The sequence below is a fragment of the Molothrus ater genome, chromosome 3, assembly GCF_012460135.2.
Source record: "Molothrus ater isolate BHLD 08-10-18 breed brown headed cowbird chromosome 3, BPBGC_Mater_1.1, whole genome shotgun sequence".
Taxonomy (NCBI): domain Eukaryota; kingdom Metazoa; phylum Chordata; class Aves; order Passeriformes; family Icteridae; genus Molothrus; species Molothrus ater.
Genome location: NC_050480.2, coordinates 24,949,273 through 24,956,292, shown reverse-complemented (window position 1 = coordinate 24,956,292; position 7,020 = coordinate 24,949,273). Strand labels below are relative to the sequence as shown.

General features: G+C 39.3%; 1 long non-coding RNA gene across 1 annotated transcript; it reads right to left on the bottom strand.

Annotated features, from left to right (window-relative positions):
- Nucleotides 1–752: 752 nt before the first annotated feature.
- On the bottom strand, nucleotides 753–2,987 carry LOC118685443 (uncharacterized). Its single transcript, XR_004979965.1, has 2 exons — nucleotides 2,814–2,987; nucleotides 753–1,188 (listed from the first exon to the last, which is right to left on the bottom strand). It is a non-coding gene; the product is annotated as an uncharacterized LOC118685443 (long non-coding RNA).
- Nucleotides 2,988–7,020: the final 4,033 nt, after the last annotated feature.

The window sequence follows — 7,020 nt, the reverse complement described above, 5'->3', positions numbered from 1 at the left end:
GAAGCAGTTAAAGCTGCCATGGAAGGAAGATTAAAAGTTAGTAAATTTATTTGTCTTCCAGTTCTCCTTTTTACTTGAGACTGCTATGGAAGGTCTGGCTAAGATTTAGGAGAGAGCAGTTCCCGCTGCTGCTTCAGCTTTCTGAGCTATACCGAGCCAGGTATTTAGCCTCTCCTGCCTCCCTTTCCAGCCACATCCTGGTGTTCCTGCTCCCTCTCCTTGCTGTCTAATGATACTTTAAACACAAACTTTAGAACAAGCACTACTTTTTATTATGTGATTACACAGTGCCCGAGGTTCCCTCTTCCAGCTGTTGTGTTCAGTGTGTTTGCAGCACAAATGATGATGTTGATGAAAATATTATCTCTGTGCCCCCCAATGTCACCTAGAAGAATAAATATTTTTGACAGAGATATATTCTTCATTTTCTATCTCTCAGGTTTAGCATTCACCCATGTGAATTTAAAAAATAGTAGGAAAAGAGACAGAAATATTGGACACAGTTTATCTTGCACTATAAAAGCCTTGTGGTATTATATACCTTCATTTAAAAGTTAGAAGCAAGCAAAGGCATTAACTACATTTTAATCCATACTTTATTGTCTGCAGTTATCATTCTGCTGTGTGCCATTTCCCTCTATACTGTTGTAATAATAGTCTGGATTTTTTTGCATGAATCCTTTGAGTTAGAAATGTCCCACAAAATATAATGGAAAATATTTTTATAGAAGAAAATGGTATACCACTCAGCATGGTGCCACTCATAATTTATTCTAAGATTATTCAGAAATGTTAATTTTTTTATCTGGACTTCATAAATAGCTCAAACACCCCCAACTGAGAATAAAAATGTTTGATGGAAACTGCCTTTTGGGTCCTTTAACTGCTGTTTCTAAAAAGGCCATTTTCATCCTGTTTTGGGTTGCCAAGCATGGCACAGGTAGGAGTCAGCAAAACACCTCAGTGACTCCTACAAGTTTGTGAAACAGTCTTTAACCAAAACTAATAATCCTTTCTATAGCTCAGAAAATTTGGAAAATGAGGTTTATGACACTTGTCAGTGGATTCCTTCAAAGGAAGAAAATACTGGTTCAAGCTTCTTGGTCTCCCGGTTGGGGCCTAAGGGATGTCTTCGTCTTTCCTTTCCACTGCCAGTGCTCCATTTTGTCTTCTGCCTTCTTAAAGAAACTTAAAGAAAAAGGTAAAGAAATACTTTTATTCACTCTCATCTTATTCAACAGGTAATAATCTGGTCAACAGGCACAATAAAGTTGTGAGGGATTCCAGTCAGCATAGAGCCATGGAATCATTATGGTTGGAAGAGGCCTCTAACACTGAGTCCAACCATCAACCATATATAACTTGGTCCATCTGGAAATCAGCCCAGATACCACTATAAAAAATTCAGTGCTTAGGGCATTGTTTAAACTAGACAGATAAGGCACAGAAGAGCCATTCTACTTAGAATTTTGGATGAGAAAAAGATGATCTAATATCATACATTACATGCTCACATGATATAAATATACCAGACAGTTGCATTTTTCAGAGTACTACAAGGGAAAAAAACCCAAACAAAACCAGCAAGAAATAGCTGTGCAGGCCAACTGGAACACATAGTTAAAAAACTAATAGTTAAACAGGAGAAAAAGAAGAAATTTTGAAAGAAAAAAATTGATATCTGATTTGAAGATCTTGCATAACTAACATGTGCAATGTGACACAGCACTGTCACTGCTTGCCTGTGAAGTATTTATAGATTTTGATAGGGTTTTTTTGCAGCTGTGTTGAACAGTTTTTGAATGTTACCACAATCCAAACACAAGTAACTCTTAGAGTAACAAAACATTGTGAATCACTGTGTAATTTTCTTCCAGTCAGTGTAATAGTAACTGTGTTAATCATTTAAATGGTTTGCTGTATTTCCATCCTTTACACAGCAGTATTTAGAAGTGCTCCCATTACTCTGGCAAGGTGCATTGCTGAGTTTATGTCATGCCAGTCATTATATGGTCAAATACTAGTTTGAAAACCTAGCAAAAATGAATATTAAGTGATACATAGGTCAGTCACAATCATTCATGGAAAGACAGGAAATATGTTACTGCAACAGAATATAGTTTTCCCTAACATTTAGGAAGAGAAACATATAAATCACTTTCATGGCATCTAAGACATTACAAAACTGTCTCAGCTGTAACAGAAGACTGCAGGGCAATATTTACTGAAAATTCTAATTATTGTTTTTATGGGTATTCAACTTTGGTATTTCCATTTCCTTAAAACCACACCCCCAGAAGATTTAAATTACAAATTTCTGATCTTTTACAATAATTTCACCTTACCACTATTATTAGGATGTCAGATCTCATTCTTCGTCAGTTCTTCAGTTTATAGGTAGTTATGGGCCAATTAGTCCCTACCTATTACGAGTACTTTCCCTATTCAGTTGAAAAGTACATTGAAATAAATTCAGTTTCTGTAGTGACATTAGGGAGAATAGTTTCATTTCAGTTTCTGCTACAATCCATGCCTATTTTGCATTTGTTTTGAATTTGTCAGTGGGGCACTCAGTAATGTTCTGAAACTTCATGTGCAAAAAATAAAGGTTCCAACCTCAGAAGACTTAGCAGAAGATTACAATGACCTCTAAAATTAGAGGGCAGCATCCTCAAAAAAGAAAAAAATAAAGTTGATAAAGGAGAAAAGAAAGCAGAAACCCCAACCCAAACCAGAAGGCAACTTAATCTATTCTATCAATTCTGCAAAGAAATTGAATGAAGAAGAAATTCAAAAAATATTTCCTCACTTACCGCAAAGTGGATGAGTTTGGACAGCACCTCTCAAGATTATCTAGTCCAAACTCCTGCTAAAAGAAGAGTCAATGGGAACTGGTTGCTTAAGACTGTGTCCAGATGAATTTTGAACATCTCTGGGGATATCTCCAGAATCTCACCAGGCAATTTTGTCCAGTGTTGGATCACGCTTGTAGTAAAATTATCTTTAACTTAAATGTTTTTAATAGAATTTCCTGTGTTTCAATTGTGCCTTTCACCTCTTTTCCTTTCAGTGGATAGCACTGAGAAGAGTTTGTCTCCTCTACACCCTCCCTTTGCACACATTGATGGGATTCCCACCAGGCTCTTGTCCAGGCTCAGCAGTTCCACCTCTCTCAGGCTCCCTTTGCATGTCAGATGCATCAGTTCCTTAATCATCTTCCTTTCTCCTTACTGGACTATCTATGAAGATTTTTTACTCAAATGCACATTGTTTATGCATATTTATTATACTTATATTGTACTTATATTGCACATTTTAAAAAAGTACCACATACCTGCTTCAGGAGGAATTCTGTAGGGAATTCTAGAGTTAGATAGGCCTACATGACATTAATTCAGTTCATGTAGTGTGTCTAATACTATTTTAACCTATTTTGGGAGGGAGGGGCATGATCTATTGTCCATTCAGTCTGCATATTTGTTTCCTCTTCACTCTGTGGCTTGAGGCCCCATTTTAATATTTATAATCAAACCCTGATCTGAAAAAAGAAATGCTTTTTTCATTGGACTTTTCAGTGTAACTTCTCACTAGTGTAAGTAGCTGTGCCACAAATGTTCACAGCACCCCTGTGAGGCAAGGTAGCATCTCTACTCCCATTTCACAGACAGCCTCTGGCCTGGATTTTTAAAGAACTCTGCATTATTTGCACTTTAAATGTCCCCATTGACTTTGGTTGTAGCTGCCAGTGCTCAGCACATTTGAAAATCCAGGCTTCTAGGGCCAGACTGGCTTGTCCAACACAATCAGCTTAATCATAAAGCACAATGTTTTTATCTAGTGAGATAACAGTTTGGAACAAGGGAAAATCCTATTCAATGGAATCTTTATGGTTACAGCTCCCCTGAATAACTGTCCTTTCCACACTCCTTCATTTCTTAACCACTGTATGAGACATACAGAATGTGGTAATGAAATATGAAATGCATGCATTGTACTGAGCAAATCTCTCACTTGAAATATGAGGCCTTTGGCTTGAAAATAAACACGATTCAAGGCTCAGCTGGGAAGTGTGTGCTGCTCCCACAGCCAGGTCCCTCTCTCCTTGCTCAGTCAGCCTTTTGCATAGCATTAGCCTGATCTTACACTTTCCCTGTGACAGGCTTCCAGAAGTAAGTGTGAAAAGGCAGATCACTTTCCACTACCCACAGGAAACAAAATGACCCTTCTGCTGTCAGCTGGATGATACGTGAGCTGCATCCCCTGCAGGAGCCAAGGCTAGTGCAGACATGTTCTCATTAAACAAAGCTAAAAATTGGAAGGACATTTAAACTGCAATGTAGGAGCTCCATAGACTCCATCTGAACTTCTAGAGTTACTTCTGTTAGGTTTAAGATACTCAGCCTTAAGGCAGAGTTGCTGGATGGTGCCGCTGCAGGTTTTACCTGTAGCTGATAAAGATGGGGGCAGTGTGTGTGCATGTGTGTGTATGTGTGTGTTTGAAGCTGTCAGGAACTACACTGCTTCCTAATCTTGGGGCTTCTCAGGGTTTCAGTGGCCCAGTATCACAGCTCTGGAGAGAAGTTTGCATTTTGGCAGCCTTAACCCAGCTGTTTGCTACTCAGAGTCCCCAGCCAACATACTCCTACCACTGTGCCAGCAAACTGCAGAGCTCTGGCCACACTGAGTCGTAGCCTGTTTGTCCAGCCTCATCTCCCAATATGTTCAGGGGGCAGAAATCCTCCTCAGGAAGCTCAGGAGCTGTTGTTTGAGGCTGCCTCTGTTCTCACAGCCACAGCTGAAATCCACACCAAAGTAATGCTTCCAACAAGCGCCCTGGAGCCGGGGCAAGGGGAAAGGGGTTTTCATATTGCTCCATGGATGGTCTGCCTCAGACAGCATTTCTCTTGCTTGCCAGGCACCTGGCAAAGGTCATCTCTGTCCTCATCAATGCACTCCCTGTGCTGCTGTGCTCAAGCTATTCCTAGGGATGGAATATTGTAGGTTGTACTTCTGTGTGTGTTTAATTTCTGAGACTGATGACCCGAACATGAGATGAGCACTGACAGCCATTGTAATTGTATAAACTTGGGGAGAGGGGGAAATTAAATAATCATAACAAAACCAATTGTCAAGAATAATAAGATTTTCCTTTTAGTGCAATAATAGTGTCATTAATTATTAAAAGAGAAAAAAATTACAAGGAATCATCAGGGCAAAAAGTAAATGAGCCTGGAAATTGCAATTCCTTCTTATATAGGAGTGCCCTCTGCAGTCTAGTTCCTGGGGAGAGATGCTGTGCCCACTCACATGATGCTGTAGAGGAAATCAGAAATAAGTTGGTCAAATCCAGCACAGAAAGTCAGGATGTGGAGCCATAAATGAACTCCTGAAGCATGGAGTCCACAGTATCAAAAGACCATTCCCTAGACAAAGTGCTAGGCCACATGTCTGATGGACAAGCTGAAAGACCTGTGTGCACTTTAGGGGTGGGTTTTCACATGTGGACTTTGCAGCTAAGAAGGCACAAATTTAATCATTGCTGCTTGGACATAAAGGAGTTTACTTTCGGTTTGAAAGCTTAGCAGAAACTGTAAAGTGATCTTCAGGAATGTTCTTCAAAGGGGACATTGTCTCTGTCCTTTCAGGATTTTAAGCTCTAAAGCTGGTCACATGCTGCCATAATATTTTAATGTCATTCCTAGCTGGCAGGTAGCAACTTGCTTTTCATCAGTGCCTTATGGAAGTAACCCAAGCGTTAAGATGTGACCTCATTCCTAAACACATTTCTCCATCAACAGCAAACTTCGCAGGAGCATCATTTCTTCTTTTATGATGCTTCACAAAAAAAATTATATTTTTAATTTAAAAAAAATGTGTGGAAAAGAATATTTAATTTAAGAGGGAAAAAGTCCTAAGCCTCTAAAGGTTTATACTGCTTCCAATTACTTTTCATGCGTGACTATGTGGCAGGGAATACTTCATTATACCAGGTCACCAACTTTGACATCTCTAACCTCACAATAATGGCCCTTTTTGTAATGTACCAAAATTGAAAATCAGTTTAGTTTATGTTCTCACTAGGTTCATGGCTCTGGTGCCTAATATATTGCTGACTTGTAGGTCAGCATTATTCCCTAGTGAGGAATATTAAATAGCCACAGCTTATATTAGAAGGGGTGAAAAGGTCCAGCTCCAGTCTGCTGTATAGTTCAGATTCGTTAGTGCTTTAAAAACTCCTAAGTTGCATAATGTTTCCACTTATCCATGAAATTGAGGCATGATTCATATCACAGGCATCTTTAAATGATTTGTAGTCCACTATTTAAGTATGTATTCCACATAAATAAATACTTCCTGAGTTTGTATACATGATTTGTGCTAGTCAGTATCATAAAAGAGGCACAATAGTGCCTGACCTTTATTACTGTGGCAAGAAGTTCCTACATCTAATGGAAAACCCCCAAACAGCCAAGGGGAATGGTGTAATACAAAGCACCTCTTTTTGGAAAAGGCATTTTTGGAGCTTATCAAAGTGTGAATGTTACTTCCTCCCATCAAAAACTTCTGTTCTTTCCACTCCCAGTACTTTTTGTGCCTTCTAAAAATTTCATTTTAGGGCTGTGTTGTTAAAATTAACATTAGCATGTGGGATACAGTGTTTGACTGCTGATAGCTGGGGTGCTCCTTGAACCTGCTTGTTCCTGAGCTCTGTTTCTGAGACAAGTTGGACTGGAGCTGTGGGCTTTGCTTTACCACTGAGCACACCTGCCTTCAGCAGCAAAACTGCTTTTGGGACTTTCATTCAGCAGAGTAATGCTGGAAAGGAGAAGCTGTCTGGAAGCTGTCTGGAAGAATGACAGTTGTTCAGAAAAAACCCTACATTCTTTCTCATCTCCAATGTCTGGTAAATTATTTGCAAGAAAACCAAAGATGCTAAGTTTAAAAGCTACACACTCCACCTCGAACAGTTTTCTGTGCAACAGCCTGTGGGGATCCCCTGAGGGCTGTCTATAGGCAGAC